At 41.2% G+C, this 21553-nt stretch overlaps 1 long non-coding RNA gene across 1 annotated transcript in view; it reads left to right on the top strand.

The window, feature by feature from the left end:
• The window catches only part of LOC138259137 (uncharacterized), a 130144-nt gene extending 117648 nt beyond the window's left edge, over window positions 1-12496 (top strand). The window contains exons 2-3 of the long non-coding RNA XR_011198647.1: window positions 11609-11721; window positions 12421-12496. This is a non-coding gene — a long non-coding RNA (uncharacterized lncRNA). The remainder of the gene's footprint in view (window positions 1-11608; window positions 11722-12420) is intronic.
• Window positions 12497-21553: the final 9057 nt, after the last annotated feature.

The raw sequence follows: 21553 nt of genomic DNA, 5'->3' as shown, positions 1-21553 counted from the left end.
GAATTAAAAGGCAATTTGGTGTCCCATTTTACACTTAGAAAGGCCAATGATCAAATTTCAACAGTAATTATGGTCTTGCAGAAAATCTCTGATGTCATCAAAGGAGATTGAGACCAAAAAGGACTCAACTTCGGCAGGTGACACATTGATCAATGTATTGGCAGAGGGATCCACAGAACAGAAGTGTGAAGAACCTCAGGCTCAGAGTGAACTGAGATGATAGCACTGTCCATTGTGCCAGATCTTGTTGGAGCCAGTAGATCCACAAGCAGTGGCTCATAGAATGCCTGGTGAATCACCCTCAGTCTCAAGGGGCATGTCTGTGAATGAACCTTCATCAAGAACATTAACAGATCCTTGTCCACAGGAGGTACAGGCTGCATGGCAAGACACTATAGGTGCACATTCAAATAGACATCAAATGCAATGGAATACCGGCTGCACACATGAATTAGGACTGGTCGAAATGTCAGTACCAGTCTAGCTCCAGCTCCTCAAGCATGGAAGCTCCAAAATACTGCATGATGCAATCACAACACAGCTGGCCTGATGGTAGCTCCATCATTCTATTTTGCTGAGATAGGACAGTCGCCGAACATCAAAAATAGCCACAGCAAAATTCTGCCAATCAATACCAAAGTTATAGGGTATCCACCAAAGACACTCAAAAAGAGTGAATTTATAGCTGAAGGTATTACTACAAACATGATCTGGAAGGTGCTGCCAAATCCAGAATCAACAGCCTTAAAAAGTACACAATCACTGCAGTATTTGATACGTTGAAAATTATGCTGACCAATTCTCAAAAATGTTTGGGGAAATTGGTATTTAATAGGGACTGTATCTCAGCTGATGACCTTGCTATCTGGAGATCGTAGATCTGATGTCAGAGTCAAATGTTTTTAGAACAATAGCACCTTTATTCTGCCCAGCTTGCCAAAATATACATTTGAAGTAGCAAAGTGGGGCCATTAGTCTGCTACTTATATCTCTCTTGTGGGGGGAATAAAACAGGTGGTGAGGGAGCATGCAGGACAAGACAATTATGTGACAGGAATGTTGTGGGCACTTACCAGACTGCAGTCCCTCAGGTATTCCTGTCAGGCCCTCAGGATTCAGATTGTTCAAAACCTTCTCCTCCCATGATGTGAAAGTAGGAGGAGGAAGTAGAGGCTCACTACCTTTCTTCTGTACGGCTAGCTGGTGCCTGGATGCCATGGAACACACCTTCCCCTGTAGGTTGTTTCACCTCTTCCTGATGTCCTCCCTTGTGGGTGGACGACTGCCTACAGAATTGACCCTGTCGACTATTCTTTACCACAACTCCATTTTCCTGGCAATACATGTTTGTTGGACCTGTGCCCTGAACAAGTGTGGCTCTACCCTTACAGTTTCATCCACCACAACCCTCACCTCAAAGTCGTAATGAAATCCAACATGTCTAAGTTGACAAGCAATGCAGGCCAAAGGTCAGGCTGAATTAAAAGGCAATTTGGTGTCCCATTTTACACTTAGAAAGGCCAATGATCAAATTTCAACAGTAATTATGGTCTTGCAGAAAATCTCTGATGTCATCAAAGGAGATTGAGACCAAAAAGGACTCAACTTCGGCAGGCGACACATTGATCAATGTATTGGCAGAGGGATCCACAGAACAGAAGTGTGAAGAACCTCAGGCTCAGAGTGAACTGAGAAGATAGCAGTGTCCATTGTGCCAGATCTCGTTGGAGCCAGTAGATCCACAAGCAGTGGCTCATAGAATGCCTGGTGAATCACCCTCAGTCTCAAGGGGCATGTCTGCGAATGAACCTTCATCGAGAACATTAACAGATCCTTGTCCACAGGAGGTACAGGCTGCATGGCAAGACATACTATAGGTGCACATTCAAATAGACATCAAATGCAATGGAATACCGGCTGCACACATGTTAGGACTGGTCGAAATGCCAGTACCAGTCTAGCTCCAGCTCCTCAAGCAAGGAAGCTCCAAAATACTGCATGATGCAATCACAACACAGCTGGCCTGATGGTAGCTCCATCATTCTATTTTGCTGAGATAGGACAGTCACTGAACATCAAAAATAGCCACAGCAAAATTCTGCCAATCAATACCAAAGTTATAGGGTATCCACCAAAGACACTCAAAAAGAGTGAATTTATAGCTGAAGGTATTACTACAAACATGATCTGGAAGGTGCTGCCAAATCCAGAATCAACAGCCTTAAAAAGTACACAATCACTGCAGTATTTAATACGTTGAAAATTATGCTGACCAATTCTCAAAAATGTTTGGGGAAATTGGTATTTAATAGGGACTGTATCTCAGCTGATGACCTTGCTATCTGGAGATCGTAGATTTGGGGGGTCATTCCAACTTTGGCGGGCGGCGGAGGCCGCCCGCCAAAGCTCCGCCGCCAGAAGACCGCACCGCGGTCAAAAGACCGCGGCGGTCATTCTGGCTTTCCCACTGGGCTGGCAGGCGACCACCAAAAGGCCGCCCGCCTGCCCAGCGGGAAAGCACCAGCAACGAGGATGCCGGCTCCGAATGGAGCCGGCGGAGTTGCTGGTGTGCGACGGGTGCAATTGCACCCGTCGCGATTTTCAGTGTCTGCCAAGCAGACACTGAAAATCAATGTGGGGCCCTGTTAGGGGGCCCCTGCAGCGCCCATGCCAGTGGCATGGGCACTGCAGGGGCCCCCAGGGGCTCCACGACACCCGTTCCTGCCATCCTGAAACAGGATGGCGGGAAGGGGGTCGGAATACCCATGGCGGCGCTGCTTGCAGCGCCGCTGTGGAGGATTCCCTGGGGCCACGGGAAACCGGCGGGAAACCGCCGGTTTCCCTTTTCTGACCGCGGCTGTACCGCCGTGGTCAGAATGGTCCCAGAAGCACCGCCAGCCTGTTGGCGGTGCTTCCGCGGTCGTTGGCCCTGACGGTCCATGACCGCCAGGGTCAGAATGACCCCCTGGATGTCAGAGTCACATGTTTTTAGAAAAATAGCACATTTATTCTGCCCAGCTTGCCAAAATATACATTTGAAGTAGCAAAGTGGGGCCATTAGTCTGCTACTTATATCTCTTGTGTGGGGGGAATAAAACAGGCAGTGAGGGAGCAGGCAGGACAAGACAATTATGTGACAGGAATGTTATCGGCACTTACCAGACTGCAGTCCCTCAGGTATTCCTGTTAGGCCCTCAGGATTCAGATTGTTCAAAACCTTCTCCTCCCATGATGTGAAAGTAGGAGGAGGAAGTGGAGGCTCACTACCTTTCTTCTGTACGGCTAGCTGGTGCCTGGATGCCATGGAACACACCTTCCCCTGTAGGTCGTTTCAACTCTTACTGATATCCTCCCTTGTGCGTGGATGACTGCCTACAGAATTGACCCTGTCGACTATTCTTTACCACAACTCAATTTTCCTGGCAATACATGTTTGTTGGACCTGTGCTCTGAACAAGTGTGGCTCTACCCTTACAGTTTCATCCACCACAACCCACAACCCTCAACTCGTCATCAGTGGGTGTTTTTGTGGGGACATGGTAGTGGTTGTGTACACAATGTGTGGGGGTGTTGTGATTGAAAGTGTGCAGTGTTTGGTAAATGGTGAGGTGTAGGTGCTGCGATGTGAGTGGGAGACGGTTGTAGCGGATTGTGTGTGCTAGTGTTATGTGTATTATGATTGTTGTGTTGATGTGGGGTGAGTGAAATGTGTATGTGTGCCTATAGTGTACAAGAGCTAAATCTAATATTTTTGGCTTCTCAATGTATGTTTATGGCCTTCTGAAATGGATTGTGGATTGTGTAGATGTGTGTTATATAGTGCTGTGAGTAGATGTGTGGATGTGTGTGGGGTATTCAAACTATCCAATGTGGAATTGTGTTCTGACAGAAGTGAATTTAGATCGTCGCGTTTCGGACTGCCAATGATTTTCCTCCCTGGAAGAGTTGCTGTTGTGATTTGTGAATCATAATTTGATGGGTGGAATTTTGTCAGGCTGGCGGGGCTCGTGGTTAAACCGCCTCTTTTCCATCCTGCAGATATTTGGTTGTTTTTTTGGTGGTGTTCTCTGTGTTACTTGTAATATGGCAGTCGGATCATCGCCAACTTGACGGTCTTTTGGCAGCTACAACCACAGCAGTCTTCCCAAATAGCTGCCAAAGTCGTAATGAAGCCCAAAATGTGTAAGTTGACAAGCAATGCAGGCCAACGGACAGGCCGAATTAAAAGGCAATTTGGTGTCCCATTTTACACTTAGAAAGGCCAATGGTCAAATTGTAACAGTAATTATGGTCTTGCACAAAATCTCTGATGTCATCAAGGGAGATTCAGACAAAAAAGGACTGAACTTCAGCAGGTGACACATTGATCAATGTATTTGCAGAGGGATCCACAGAACAGATGTGTGCAGAACCTCGGTCTCAGAGTGAACTGCAAAGATAGCCCTGTCCATTGTGCCAGATCTCATTGGAGCCAGCAGATCCACAAGCAGTGGCTCATAGAATGCCTGGTAAATCAACCTCAGTCTCAAGTGGCATGTCTGTGAATGAACCTGCATCGAGAACATTAACAGATCCTTGTCCACAGGAGGTACAGGCTCCAAATGCAATGGAAAACCTCTGGGGTTTCTTAGAGTCTTTCCGATGTCCAGTCAACCCCTCAGCGGTAATTGTCGAGTCCTGGGTGCAACAGGCAGGGTTTGGCACCTTTTTCTTCTTGCAGCAGGACTTTTGTTCTCAAGACTTGAGTCTTCTTTGTCACTGGTCTTTTTGTGTCCCTCAAATCTGATCTGCAGGTCTAGGGATGCCCATTAAATACTTCAGTTAGGGGGTGTTTATGGGACTACCTGGTAATGGCCAATGGGCCATCTACCTTAGGGTGGCTGCACCCACTATGTGACCACTTCCTGAGGCAAGAGGTCACATCCCAAACCCTGACTCACTATTTTCCTATCATGCAAGATAAAGGAAAATGAAATGGAGAGGTCACCTCGCCTACTACAGGCAGAAGGTAGCCACTCCTCCTAGTCTTCGTTCATTTTTCCACTGCGACTTCTGGCAAAAGTGGGGGTTTGCAAAAGAGGCAGCCATCTGCTGCTAGCAGCAGGGCTGGGGGTCGAGTTTCAAGGGTGGCAAGCCCTTTGAAGCTTTCAGACATGGTAGTGCACATTCCTGTGGGAGGAGGTATGACACCTCTGACCAGGAAGCGCTTTGATGTCTTGTCCCAGAGAGCAAAGGCCTTCACCCCAGGGATCCAGAATCTTGTCTGGTGGTTGGGACTGGCCAGCAACCATGCCAGGGCTACTTAGCTTTGCAGGGGTCACCTCTAATTTGGCCCCTGGTACATTTTGCAATAAATACATTACTGATAGCAGTTTGGATTTGTTGATCTGAGTTGTTTGATACAAAACAATTCAGGGTTCAGAGTGGCCTTCATTTAGCTGTGAAACTCATACTGACCAATGTCCAGCACATCCATTTAAAATGTCTGCTCTGTACAGTTACTATGTCCCAGGTTTAGCATGGATACAGTAGGGGCATATTGCTCATTGACCTAAGCCTACACATGCATTATAGTGCACCCTGCCTTAGGCTATAAGGCCGGACAAATGGGTAGCTTACCTATATTGCATCTAGTATGTAGTGGACAGGTCACACAGGCTGTGTGCCATGCCATGTTTGCATTTTAGGATTGCACCAGGACACTCAGCCTGCACTGGCAGGGCTGAGAGCACTTGGATGAAGGGTCCCAGATCATGGCACAATCTGTGCTGCTGCCCTCAGAGACCTACCCTTAGTACCACATGCCCTGGGTGTTTAGTACCATTTACTAGGGACTTCTAGTGGCAGTAAAGGTGTTGCCAATTGTGCCAATGCATCACAATAGTTTTGGGAAAGAGAGCTGGCCCTGGGAACCTGTTTAGCAGGGGCCCAGGGCACTTACAACTTTGAAACCACATCATACCAGGCAATATGTGAGGGCTTACCATGTCAAAAGAGGCACTTTCTCCTACCCTTCAGATAGCATGCTAAATTGGCGACCTCTGCTTTGCAAAGGCCAGGCAAGGACATCTGCTTACAGATCATAGAATGACTAACAGTAGTCTTACATTCGCTTCCGCTAGGAAAGACCTCTGTTTTGCCATTGCCGTTCAGACACTTGTAATCGAAAGGTAACTCCCACACCTCGTGTATGTGGCTCTCTCGTAGCCACTCAAACCTGCTTTAAGCATTTTGTGCCACGAAAGGTAGAAATGGGCAGATTTATTACTCCATGTATTAACCATACTAACGAGGGGAATTCTGCTACTATAAAAGGCACATTTTCCAGATTCTCAATGTTAAGCTTCTTTTTTAGCCATTATCAGTTTTTGTCTAGACACATTAAAAGTGGCAAACAATTCAGTACCTTTAACTTGCTTCCAAGGCATGCGGCCACTTTTGAGAACCTGCAGTGTCCCACTTAACTACATGATAGAACGCAGCTGACTTTGTCCATGTTGTAAAATGGACATGTCATTCTGATCAATGTCAATTGCAGATGCCACTATGTTATTCAAGGTGTAAATTCTGTTAGACAAAATGTTCATGCCAATTTTTGACAACAGCTAAAGCCTTTGTCATGTTTCCCTTATCAACCTGCTTTAAATGTGCAGCAGCTTCCATCTGGGAAAGTTTACAGATCTCATTATATATGGCATACAGGAAGCGCTTTGAGCGTGGCCTCCTGGGTCCTAACAAGAAAGTTTGTAAATCAACTTCCTCTGACAGGAGACTAAGGTGTTCTTTGACAGCTGGAGGAGCGTAACTATTGTTGGCACAGTTTACCCACATTGTATGTAGTAACGATCACTGAATGTTGAGCCAAGACATAGCGAGGGTCTGGCTGGCTTGCTCTGAAATCCCCTGAGGATTTGCCTGGCACCCATTTGTGTCTATTGGCCACAATAACCACCCGCCTAGACTCAAAAATGAGGAATTAAAGGTACCATTCTGAACCCAACAGTAAGCTGTTCTTCAGTAACATTTAAAAGTGTTTGCCAATTGTGAAAGTTAGCTGGTGTGGGGATAATGGGCTCATTCAATTCTGTTTGTTGAACGGCGTCATTTAAAAAAATAATTTGTAGAGGAATAAAGCATGCTTTAAACAAAGCTTCCCTATCCTGTTTCTGCTGGTCGTTTGATCCTTATACATTCTTCAACTCCGAAGTGTTTTTCCAATACTCATATCCTTCAACAGCAAGTTGGGAAACAAAGGAATCTCAATAGATCAGTTTTGTGTCGGTTAGCAATATTTTCCTCACTCTAGAAAGTGGCAATTTGAAATAATATGAGCATTCCTACTGTCATGCCCAGTAAAATACACAAACTTGTGTACATGCGTTTTAGAACTCCACAGTGGTGGAGTTGAACAATGTTCCCATTGTGTGTAATTATAAACTAATCTTGGAGTACTAGCTCGGTGCAGAAAGTAATGTCTGTAATGGTGATAGAACATTTTCCCATAATTCGCTCTGTTCAGATACAGGTCTTCACTTTCAAATACAGTATAATATTCAAGCTCAGAAAGCATAGAATCAACTGTTTTAACATCCCGATACCAGGTGTAATAACATCACTCATTGACATTTTAAACACATATGGAATATGAATGACCTCAGGACCATATAGATCAAATGGTAATTTATCCCAAGCAATCCCAGCTGGAATCGGAACTGCTGAAAAGTTCACAAGGGATAAGTCTCTTCTGACTTTATGGGAAGATAGGTAAGGTGTCAAAACCTCATCGACTGCCTTGACGGAAGGGCGTTCTGGAAGATAATTACTATTTATCAAGAGAAAGAAGACAATACTGAAACCAATCCAAAGCAGAAAGGCAAGGAATGTCAACAGTATCCACAGATAATACCATGGATAAATTAAGTAATTGTTTTTAAGTCACATGAACAACTTACGTGTCTTTGATACAGTTTCAGTTGTAGATGAGCTGTGCAAACACAGGAGCTGGTGCAGAGCTGGTGGATGGACCAATTTGTTGTGGTGGTTCATAGTAGACAATGTCATCCATCTCTGCTGAATTGGGATAATAAATATCCACATCTCTGATGTTTCATGTAGATAAAGTGGTAACAGGAATCAACAGAAGCTCATTCTCCACCCTCCCTATGCTTGAGGAGGCAATTGCAACATTGGTACTTGCAGAAGCATTGTTTACTGCTTGTAAAGGTATACCCTGTCAGGTAGTGAGAGGGGAATGGGTACTACTCAAAGGACCTCTTGATCTACTGTGCATGATCAGCCACATGGTGCAATTTGACATTATCAATTGAAACAAATCTGTTCTCTTTGGAACCAGGCAGCGATAGTAGGATGACAGTTCAGGTACCATGTATTCTCAAGACTGGAACTGGTGCTCTGTACGATGGGTCAAACTCCTTTTTCACAGCATTCTATCCATGAACTACATCTCCGCCTTTAGAAATCCAGCCTGTAGAAGTTGCTGATAAATGCCTTATTCCCAAGGTGATGGCTCAGGCAGACGAATTCTCAACACGGAATTGTTGTAGCTCCTGTAAAACAGCTACACGTTCATTTATGTCAAACGGTGTGTCTGCTGCCACCACACCAGGGCCATCAAGATCTGGGACATACATAGGTATCCCAATTAGGACCTCATAAATGGTGGGGCCTCCAGAGGACCTTCTGGGTAGATTATTTAGTGCTCTCTGAATCCCACATAGGTGATGAAGCCAACTATGGCCTTAACCTAACACTCCACTGTCAAGGACTGCTTTAAGTCTTAGTTCCTTCTCTGCATAGCACTGTTTTTCTCAGGATGATGGGTGGCGGAGATCTCCTCTCTGACTTCTTCTGTCTTTGTTTATCCAGTGTTTTTAGAACCCTCTTGCGCTTGTGTGGTACCTTCCTTAGGGGTGGTATTCTGAATTTGTTTTTTAGTGGTGCGGGTCCCCACACTATCCCGTCCTATACTAGTATAGGTTTCAGAGATAATCTTTGCCAGCTTACGCTCCTGTTCCTGTTGAGAAATCACCCGGAGCTGTTGGCGAATGGCCAACACTGCTGCTTCCCCTTTAATGTTGCTTAAAATAATTGAGGACACTGTGTGAAAATTGTGTATCAGTTTCATCCCCAAGTCCAGCGCCAGGGCTGCCCTGTGTTCATTTTAAATTTGTTTTAACACTTCTGGTAAATTGGCAAGTATTGGGGTAACATGTGTGGTAATGTAAATTGCTGCAAAGACTTGTGTTACAGTCCTCTATTGAGAGAACCATACCAAATGGCAAGCCCATTGTGAGAATTCTATGTTTGTCTGGGGATCCCGTACTGGAAAACACTGCTTCCAGCCGATTTTTTTTTTGTGCAATCCAGAACGGAATCTTCTCCCAATCTGTGGATGCTTTTCCCATTATTGAGTGGACTGTTTGTGGATTATTTCCTGTAACCGCCAGTTTATAAACACCTGGTGCAGTCCTTACTGGGGCGGTGTTCACAGTCTGCATGATGAAGTGTATTACACATCTTAAGATAAAAAATGGGGGTCAAGGCAAAAATTAAAATCAAGAAATTAAATAGGAAGGATACATTACAGGAAAATCGTAAAGAAAAAGAAAAAATTGAAGTGAAGGACAAAAAACGGGAAGTCAGTTTTGTTACCAAATATGACCTGTACAGTAATCATGTCTATAACGCACTAAGAAAAAATTGGCATATATTGGATTCTGTCACATTCTTGCCAGAAGGTACCATATCTAAAAGACCGAAAATGGTCTATCGAAGAGGTAACACTCTAAAAAACATACTATGTCCAAGCTACGTAAAAGATAATCACAATAATTCTGAGGTTGGAAAATGGTTGGATGTGAAACCGGAAGGTTTTTATGTGTGTGGGAGTTGCTCCGTATACAAAATAGGAGTTAATAAAATAAAAAAGTTCAAATATAATACCCCGAAGGAATATACCGTCAATTCGTTTATTAATTGTAACACGACATTTGTGGTTTACGTCTTGGGATGTTCATGTGGCAAATTGTGTATTGGTAGTAGTATACGGAGTCTATATATCTCTGTTTATATAAGAGCTATAAAAAACAGAGATATAAAATATCCTGTCGCTACACATGTACAGTTTTCCCATCCCACCAACACTCAGATTTGGTTTCATGGTTTAGAACATGTACCTCATGATGAAAGGGGAGGTGACAGGGAATTGACATTAAGAAAAGCTGAGGCAAAATGGATAAATTGATTATGAACAGTGCAAGAAGGATTAAATATCAATACTGAATTTCAGTATTTTTTGGGAACTTAATTAATTGTGTGGTCAGAAGTGCCACTTGTCAATTGCTATCACTGTCACAGGATTTAAAGTAAGGTTCTCTAAATTGATGTTTGGTGGAAGTGTTTAGTATAAGTATCAATACGATATATAAAATAATGCAATCGGTTTTATTGATATGTGGCTTAATGGCTTTTGGTAGTGGAGCACGTTATAGGCATTAACCTTGAGATATGGACTGATGCTTTCGTTGTAACAATTTGCATTATTGCTATATGTTGTAACAGGTTTATATTATCCTGTTTCAGCAGAAGATAAAACAATAACACTTTTTAGAACTTTTTGTGTATGATCAATGTGAAAAAAACGTGATTCTAAAATGGCTGTTATTATTACATATCTTAATACGAGGTTTAAAACGTCGTTATTGTTATATGGTTTAAAAATGAGGTCATTTTGTTTGTTTAAGGTGGAAGTGATTCACAAGTGTTAAAACGTCTATTTTATTTTAGTAGATGGTGAAAATAACAACTCATATCCAAACTTGCTTATGGCGATTTTGTACAAGAGTAAGGCAAAAGGTACCTCTCTAAGATGGCCGCCACCATTATATGTTTTTATAAGAGATTTTTCTGACATGCCTATTGCATTATATATAAAAGGTGCCATTTCAAAATGGCCGCCATTTCCACACGGTTCAAGAAATGTTTATGTAGATTTTGTACAAATGTAAGGCAAAAGATACCTCTCTAAGATGGCCGCCAATATTATATGTTTTCAAAAGAGATTTTACTGACATGCCGATTGCATCATATACAAAAGGTGCCACTTCAAAATGGCCGCCACTTTCACACGGTTCAAAAAATGACGTTTTCTAAGGTTTTTTGCTTTGCTCTAGACATTAGTTATTGCATAAGTATAAAAATGTACACTTTGTTTTAATGAGAAGATAAAATAATAATATATATTTAACCGGTTTACGTAGAGTCCATATTAACATAGGGTAATAGGTGTCTCTTCAAAAATGGCTGCCATTATCACATGTTAAGAAATGAGACACTATCAGTATGTTGAACGTATTACATGCTGTAAATGTGAGGTATGGATCATTGTTTTCGGTGTAACAATTGACTATCTTGCCATATACTATTGTTGGCACGCTTTATTTGGTCTTAGTGGGCGATTGAAACAATAATATATATGAAATCGTGTTCCACATAGTGCAAAGTTTATCTAAAGGTGTATTTTAAGTGCCACTTTAAGATGGCTGCCACCGTTATATCTCCCAAAAGGAAGTGTCTTAATTTGTTTCAGGTGGAAATGGTTAGTGCAAGTATAAAAACGACGAGTGAGAACACAATCGGTTTTATTGTCAGGAGATCGGATGGCGTTCTGCCGTTGAGCGCGTTACATACTGCAATTATGAGGTATGGGTTGATTTTTCTTCTGTAGTAGTGTGTACTATCTTTAGTTTGCCCTAGTAGATGATCAATTAACAACAAAAAATTGATATGTAGCCTCATTTCTAATGGAAATGTAATAGTGTTGGAAAAATTGAAAGATGAGAATTAGAAGAATATAAAATAAAATCTTTGAAATTTAGAGTTGCTTGTAATTAAAAGTAATTGATAACCAAAATTAAGTCAAATGTGGAGGAGAAAGTTTGTTACTCTGTGAGAAGTAACATATATACAATTACTATACTAAGAAACTAAAACATTATTTTATAACATTTGATATTTTTAAAATTAAGAGTTTAAAATAAATTTAAAGATAGAAAATGAAAATATACAATAAAATATATAGTAACATGACACAGTTAGTTTTGGAGGAAGTGAAGGAAATGAAGGAATACATAAAAAACTGACAATGTTGGAAATTATTGCACTAAATCAGAAAATTACAATATAAAAAAAAACATCTTAGCCTTTTTCCCTCTATTTATATATTTTTCTATGAGTTTAGTCATTAGTTTAAAATTTTTTTTTTAACAAAATTCAAAATTACCATGATGGTGATTATTGATTATTTTAACTGTTCACGGCATTTCATATTTATTATGGGTGGGAGATGTATATAGAATATCATATTGATTGATATGTTATGTATTTGTATATTTTTTATAGCCCTGAAGAAGTCCGTGAGGACGAAACGCATTGGCTATGATGGATTAGACATTGTCATTGTGGATAAATAAAGAACTTAAAGTTTTCATAAGAACTCTATTGAATTATGTGATTTGTAAAGAAATGTGATAATTTTGTGGATATTAATGGACACTTTAATGTGCTGGATCTCCATCTTCATGTATTACACATCTGTATATTGCTTCTAGCTCATTGTTAAGTGTGCGCTCTTCAACTACTGACATAGCACAATGGGATGTGGTGTATTTGTGCCAAATATGGGCCACGTTGGTCCATCATTACTTAAATGACCTGGGGCCATATTTATACTTTTTTAGCGCCACATTTGCGTCATTTCTTTACTCCAAATCAGAGCAAACTTACAAAATACAATTGTATTTTGTAAGTTTGCGCTGCTTTTGCGTCAATAAATGACGCACATGTGGCGCCAAAGGTATAAATATGGGCCCTAATCTCATGGGTTGTATTACATGTGGACGGGCGCCATTGAACAAGTTTTGATGTTCTTGATAAGAGAGAGGTATTTCTAATTATTGATAAGCTCAGTACTGTTGTTGATTTGTTTGCTATTGTGTATGTGTGAAATGTATGTGTATTTGCATCTGTTTCAGCATAGGTGACCCAAAAGTAAAATATGTCTGTTCTATATGTGTTGTGGACTTTAATGACGAATGTGCTTCTCCTCCTTCTTCTGTGATGCCATTAGCTAAAAGAAACTGCGTGAGTTGATGTCTGCAGTTCTCCCTAATATTTATTGTGTTTGCCATGTTAAAGAATAGGTATCAGAGTTGGAAACACCAATGGGGGGGAAATCATTTTTAGGTTCAAGCTTGAACAACCTACAGCCTAGATAGCTACTCCCTATTCAGCTGAGGAGAATTGCCCCTAAGACCACGGATGTCTCCTTACAATGGCACTTAGGGTACCTTTAGTGTGTTTGAGACAGAGATACTCAGGAGACCTGTAAAATTAGTGCCTACACCATCGTTGGTGGCACCCTGTCGTAAGGACTCTCTTATCTCAAGGAGGCTGCTAGATTTGGGGAGGGAGCACCTCTGCTCGTAGGTGACTGAGTCAATTCCATGCCAGTTGGCAGCTGTCCACTCAATCCTCCTGGGTCCCTAGCAGCACCTAAACCAAACCCAAATGATAAAGATGATTTGTGGTAGCCTGTTACATGGAACTCTGAAGACCCCTCAGGGAAGACGTGGTAAACAAGCCTTACCCTTTTCTGTCTAAATGCAAGTTTCTTAGACACACACACACACTCACACACCCACACACACACACACACACACACACACACATAAGAAAGGAGATGCAGGATAGTTTTAAATACATTTATTGGAAAGACTGTAATCTAAAATCAAATGCATGCGCTGCAGTGATTAAGATAATGAGGAATAACAAAATCAGGATTGTGAAGATCAGAGATGTAAAGATGAACAACCCCAACATATTGCAATAAACATGAATATATAATTCCTACCTAAAACCTATTCTGTAGCCTCTAGCAAGAGCATGGTGATGTAAGTCCAATCTGCCCATACAATGTTCCTGAGAAGCACACCCGTTACCATAATACAAGGTCAGGCCTCCAGTCTCCAGATCAGGCTTCGTAGAGACACGAAGGCTGAGGTCAGCTGCAAACTGGCATGCAGTGTTGATGGAAAATCCTGGCTAGAACCCCCTCTCAGACCCTTTGTCCTACAAGGTGTTTATATAAGGAACATGTTTTGTTCCTGCATAACAAGCCTGATGCAGGTATGTACTTAAGTGTTAGACTGTTTGCGCAGTCTTGTGGCAGCAATGCAAACATATTATCCTTCTTCGCATTCTGTTGTTGTCAACCCAGAGCAGAAGAACACTATAAAAATATGTCATGCATAACACTGATAGTGATGCCCTTGCAGAATTGCAACTGATTATGAAAGTGAAAACATTACCACTAAAACAAGCGGTGCTAAAATTAATAAAACAAATAAATTAAAACAGAGCATATTATCTGAGTGAAAGGGCACAGGACACAAGCTTAAGCTAAGCCAAATTCGGTGCCCAGATACAGAGCTAAAAATGGACCCACAACAAAGGTACCAGAACTGTGATTCTACCACCACTTCCGTCTATGATGACAAACATTTTGTCTCCATTGATCAAGTTAAATTGCATCATGTGACTGATCCTGTACGGCAGCCCTTGATGACTCTTGGGTAGTTCCCTATTCCCTCTCACTACCTTAAAGGAGATACATCTTCAAGCATTAAACAACAACGAAATCATTTCCCTTTGGAATCAACTTTTGTTTATTCCAATTATCGCTGCAAGCAACAGAAATGCACCTGGTATAAGTCTACAGCCCTCTACTGCATCTGAAAGCAACAGAATTGTTTACGAGAAACCATCACCGGAGATGTCTACCAGTTCTCTTTCAACTGCAGTGGCTAGACTTCACAAGGACTGCTTCTGGATATTTTGTTGACATTGATGGCTTCTCTTCAAACTCAACAACACCATCGCTTCATGGAATGGGTAAGTGTTTCAACTGGCTTAAATTCACCTATCTGATCCGTCCATGGTCCTACTTCTGGATTATATTGAGTTTGCGTGCTGTCTTCTTGTGGATTGGATTTGTGATTGTTTTCTTTCTGCTTATATATGGGCATTATCTTCCTGAATACTCTGCTGTTAAACTGGTAAATGAGGTTTTGAAGCCTCACTTGTTGATCAGTATAGGGAAAGGTGCGTAAGACATTGTGACGTGAAGGGTTAAATAGCTTGAACATTGTAGATGAGTGTGATGCCTGCTGAAACCTGAAACAACGTGGAAAAGTCCACAAAGTCGTTTTCAAGTTTGTTTTCCAACATTCCATAGATTAAATTATTCGCAGCTGCATGAGTAAGAAGCAGGATGTGTAGGAGAGAGAGACGAAGGTCGTCTTAACCCTGGGAACCGGAGTACAGGAAAAAGACAGAAAAAACAATGGCTAGGGAATGGCAGAGCAGCCAAGGGACACGTGCTGATAACATAGCTAGAAGATGCGAGAAAGGGATAGAATCCAAGCTTCAGGTTATTTAAGCACGGAAGCGCGGGTGAGGGGTTTGAAGCTCGCAGATGGGGTTGTGAAAGCTGCCATCGCCAAGCCCACAGCAATGCCTCCCTGGTTTTGCTGTTCAGAGACCGTGATGCTCGAGGGGGAGAGAGGTCCAAGCGGGCAGTAGAGGGCTTCCCAGCACTTGTGGATTAAGTTAAGTTCCACACAGGGATGAAAGCCCTTTGTTTCTCTGCTCTATTATGATTGACTATTATGCTTGCACTATGTTTATAATCTGAAGTATTCAGCTCATTTTTATTTTTCTTCCTGAACATCTTAATGTGAGCTTGCTGCAGTAATTGAAATATGTGTTTCGTATACAGTTAATCAGAGCTTATATCTGCCAATGAACTCTTTGCTCATATATAAACAGATGTCAATGAACTCTTTGCTCATATATTAATAGATGTCAATGAACTCTTTGCTCGTATATAAATAGATGCTCTTTATTGCTGGTTTTCATTCTTCTTCGTTGATGTGCCAAATGCATAAATTTTCCTGAAATTCTAGTAAAGCTAAATTGTGTTCATAATTGGCGTGTGGTCCTTCATTGAGCGTCCTTATTGACTTATATCGAACAGATCAGGTGTCAATCAGTCACCTGGATAAGACACTTCTCTTCCCACAAAGTACAAAGAGACTTGTCCGTTGTGGACATTTCTGCTGTTTCAGTTACTGATGGGATTGTTTGGGCTAAAGCCTCGTAGGACATATTTGGCCCAGCTGAAACTGTTCAAATTCTGTATGTTTTCAGCATTTCTGTAAATGATATTATTACACCTGGTATTGTATCTGATAATTGAAATGTAAAAACAGTTGACTCAATGCTCTCTGAGCCTGAATATTATACTGCATTTGAAAGTGAAGATATGTACATGAACTCTGCAAATTATGATGAAATGTTTTATTATTATTATTACGGACACCATTACCTGCACAGAGCTAGTATCCAAACGTACAGTTTTCTGTAACACACAATCAGAACATTGTCTGACTGCACCATTTAACCTAACCCACAAACAGCAAATAACGGTGAAGAAAGATGCAACATATACAATGCTTAACATGGACAAGTTAGAAAAGTTGCCTGTAAACATCGTCATCAGTGTGTTTAGTCCATGGATTGATATATGTTAAATATAACCCTTTCAATTCACTTCATGTTTAAAACATTTTCCCGAAGGCAGGTTTGAAAGTTTTGGGGAGAGTTTTAATAATGAGGTATGGGAACTGCCTTTCAATTACAAGTGTATGAGTGGGGAAAAGGAAGTTTTGCTTTGCAGTAGCAACTGAGAAATTTCAGTAAGCCATTAAATCATTTGTAAACAGGTCGCATCTCACGGCTTATATAAAGCATTGGCATCTAACTTAGCCTGCTAGTTGAAGGACATTCCCATCCCTTTGATTTGCCCAGTGTTTCAGTTACTTTCAAATGGAACTTACTTGATGCTCAGTGATCAAGGCTGTTGTGGAATGAGAGCAGGTGCCCCGTATGTGATTTCTGTTTCTCAAATAGTGACCTACTGTGGAAATGTGTTATTTCCTCCCACATGTGAGATTAAACTAGCAAATGCATGGCCTCACACTGCTACTTTCAATGTCAAGTTTGATAAGCTGAGCAGGCTAAAGGCATTATTGTTTAAAAAATGTGTGGTGCTTACATCTGCCCATGAAAACTACAACCTACAAGTAGCGAGGCCATCAGCGTAAATACCAATGTTCCAAGGCACTTTGGTGAACTTCTGAGTCACATTTATTAATGCTTCTAACACTGCAGGGGTTGTGCACGTTTTAAAGGCAATACAGCATGGTTTTGTGAGTACATTCCAGACTGTTTTTGAAGTAACACAATCTGCCAACCCCATGCTATTTTTGAATATTTTTGGATTCATATCGCTTGTGTTGGCATTAATTGGTGGTATCTTGCTATTATTCTTTTTGCTCCACAATGGATGTCTCATCTCAAAGCTAAAGATTGGTAGAGTTGCCATCAACCCAGCTGTGTTGTGACTGCATGATACTGTACTTTGGAGTACCGCTGTTGGAGGAACTAAACAAAGACTGGTCATTGTCCTTTTGGCCAGTATTATGCTGTGTGCAGCCTGTTTTCTGCTGCTTGTAGTGCCCGTTGGAGAGTACACTGGAATTGTGTTGTGTTCAGCGACAGGTCCTTTCTACTGACATAAATTTGCTGATGTTCCCATTGAGGGTTAATTACCGGAGTTGTACTGTGAAAATACGGTTGCTTCTTGTTGCCTCTATGAGCCACCTTACATGGACAAGGATGCTATGGCTCCAGGAGTTTGTCCACAGGCATGGCACAGAACTCTGCCTCCTCAGCTGAAGCTGTGGCCTCGGATCATGTTTGTTCCTTTGACCTTTTGGATGAGGCTTTGGTGATAATATCGTCTGTGGAAGCGAGGTTCCTCTTGGATTCCATTTGAACTGATATTTTTGATGACCTTAGACTAAGCTCCGATGACTTTTAGTTTGATCCTATTTAAAAATTATGAACTTAAATTGGTTGCCTTTTGTTTGGCATGTTCTGCATATGGGCAGAGGTATTTTTAGATTTGTTTGGGCATTTTTTGTGTTCTTCTTTGTAGAATCTGTACTCCATTCCCGCAAAGGGAGGTTGTTGTGCCCTTTTAGGACACAGGATGGTCGCCCCTGTTTTAGCTTTGTTTTACAGCTCATGTTTTAGTCATGTTTTATTAGTGCTAGCAAGGCTGCTTTTTTAGCAATGACTTTTACTTATTCTTTCAGTTTGCTTTTATTCTTGGAAATGAAGGAACATGCTGCTCATTTAGTTTAGCCTTTGCACTGTATATATAATCAGTACTTTCTGTCCAAGGCTATGGAGGATATACACAATATGCTAACTATTGTTGCCAGTCCAGGAGACAGCTTCTATCACCAAGACACAACATTACATCAGAACTGTAGTACCAATGTGGTATGGGTTTATTAAATAAACAGAACACTGACCCAAGGAGGGCAGAGGGCATTCTGGCTACGACGATCCTGGGACACATGCTGTGTGAGACGCAACTCGGTTGGCGCTGACCTGCCAGCATCCAGAGAGGATTGCCATTTACACGACAGGCTAATTCCTGACACTCGATCCGGGTATGGGGCTGAGGCGTATCCCTTATTTTGGGCTAGGCAGAGAGTTACAACCACTGTGCTCTCAGGTATAGACGTAGAGTTTGGTAAGAATCTCTCAAACCTCTAGAATATCTAGAAGCACATAAATCATGGCCGGATTGTTCATCTTCTTTACCCTGATTGTATTGCTGATTATCTTGCTTTATTTCATCTGCCTAATTTTCCCAGCACATGCCTAATATACTAGATTGCAATTGTTTCAATAAATGTATTGAAAACGTATCTTGCATCTTTGTGTCTCGTCTTGTCATTCATGAGTAACGGAGCAAAAAGGGTATAATCTCCTTCCATGACTTCCTTGGGGAGTCGGCGTGTCATGTTCAGGTTGTCATAATCACCATTTACCCCGATGGGTTTGGAGATTTGAGTGAGACACTGTGAGCCAGCCAGGAGTTAGGCTAACAACTACTAAAGGTGTGGATTGCACTCAGTTTCCCATGCTCTACAGTGCTGCCATCATAAACATGCAGCCCCATTACCAAAGTAGGAACCGCATACAGTGTGATTCAGGTGGAGTGCCTGTAACACCAATATGATGTATCCTTGCTTGAACAGGAGCACAACATGAGATAGCCAATGACTCCATAGACTGCCCCCTATCCATTTGAAGTAAGAGGTTTGTTGCAAACTGTGTAAAGCACATTAAAGCTAATGAGAGTGTATTGTGTGTTCAGTCACTGCAGCAATCCTTAGGCACAAATGACTAGATTATATTCTAGACACAGAATAATGTTATCAATGACCTATGATCTTGCATTGTTGTACAGGACCCTTAGCACTAACACATGCCTACTGAAGCCTTTGGTGTCCAGTGGCATGTGGTGATGTTTGAAAATGGTGGGTGGCAATACTTACTCTGAATAGTGTGAGGTGAGCCTCATGTCTTCTAGGAGAGCTTGTAGGGGTTTCTCCCCTTTGAGATAATGAAAATAATAAATACAGTCAAATATTTTATTTTGAACCACATTACTTACATAAACATGTTAAAATGCCAATTATGAAACATTCCAGTATGTTTTTAGTGTGCAAATAAAGCTGAATGCTTACCACAGGTTGACCTCAGCATTTTTTTTATTTGATTTTGGTCCCCCTCCACCGTATGTTAAGAATTATCTACAGTGTGCCATTGGCAGCATCTTGTCTTGATACCACTCATATGCCAATGGTGATCGGTATGCCAAATAATACTGACGATATGTCAGTACCAATATTTTGTCATTGATGCTATCTTATGCCATGGGTAATCCTTATGTTAAAAATTACTTTCAGTATGTCAGGGACAGCATTTACTCATGCCCCCCTTACTTCTTCATCTCCCCAGCCATGGGTACCTCCTTGAGGCCTGAAATTATCTCTAATATGCCAGCACCAACATTTTGCCATAGGTCATTTTACCATAGTGCCCAACATATCAAGACTTACTTCCAGTATGCCAAGGCCTTTTTTTTATTTATTTTTACTATGGGTGAACCTGTTAGGCACTTGCCTTAATTTGTTCACTCTGTTTCTCTAATCAGTACGGTTTTAAGTTAGATTTATGTACAGATGAGAATAGGTTCCACTAGTCTCTAAACTTTACATTTTTAGGCAGCAACCACTCCCCAGACTCTTGCTTATGCTAGCCTTTAATTTCCCCATGTTTGATGTACCACCAGCTACTCTCCTGGTTTCCAACACACACTTTGCTCACTTATTGAAAGAGTTATGTATTCAATTCAAAATCAGATTGCACCTTAGTGAGCACATATTTGTTGTTGAAACATTTTTATCAGTTTTCTGCTGTCCCTATGAGAAATATAGATTTCCCCCATCCACATGAGATATATTGATGATTACTAATTTATTTTTAAGTGATCAAAGAGTGTGTTGGAAACCATGAAACTACCAGAAAGTACATAAAACATGGTTCAACTAGAGGATGACATGAACCAGAGACTGCTGGGGGTGCTTGTTCAGGCTCGCATTTTGCAATGGTGGCCCTGTATGGATGAATTACCTTTTGTTTGCCAGGGTCCGCATTTTGACACTGATGCACTCCATTGTACCAAGAATTACCCCCAATATGCCAATTCCACAATGTTGGCTAAAAGCCTGCACTATTCCTCATATACTTCAACATAAATCTATCATTCTTCAGCTCACAAAAAATCCAAAGAAGGTCTTCTATATACTTATATACTTAATGTATTAGAATCAACTTTAAAAACCATCAACTCATCACTCTTCAGTTGTTTTTCAGTGTTATACTGTAAATTCACCAGAAAGTTACCATAAACCTCCATAAGCCTCCTTTATGCAATGGCAGTAAAAATAAATGAGGCAGAATAATTTGTTATTTAAAGTGATATCAATAACCCTACACTAACACATTTATTACTACAGTGAAAAGGTCAAATTCTAGTTTACTGCCACATCTGAGATTAATTGACACGAGAAATCGCCAATCAATGCTTCGTGGGAAATTGAGTTAAGAGATAGGAGAGGTAAAAGCCCCACCCAAATAATAAACACAATCCTTGTCAGGGTGAACACAAAAGTTATTAAATTAACCTGTGCTTACCCTCTGTTATCCTAGCACAAAAACAGTCAGGCTTAACTTAAAAGTGCAAAGTATTTATTCAGCACACAAACAGTAATAAAGTGAGAATCCAACAGGAGAAAAATTCCAAACCAACTTAGAAAAATAGAGTACATTTTAATAAATAAAATGACAACAAAATGAAAAAAATCCAATTAGTATAACCGGCACAATAACTTTTTTAAGTTGAGGTAAAATAGCACTAAGAAGCAGAAAGTGCCACTCGTGGTCATCTGGTCGTGCTAGACCAGTGGAAAGTCACATGTTCCGGCTG

This window comes from Pleurodeles waltl, chromosome 2_1, assembly GCF_031143425.1.
Source record: "Pleurodeles waltl isolate 20211129_DDA chromosome 2_1, aPleWal1.hap1.20221129, whole genome shotgun sequence".
Classification (NCBI taxonomy): Eukaryota; Metazoa; Chordata; class Amphibia; order Caudata; family Salamandridae; genus Pleurodeles; species Pleurodeles waltl.
The sequence above is the reverse complement of the archived record's forward strand: the minus strand, read 5'-3'. Positions and strand labels throughout refer to the sequence as shown.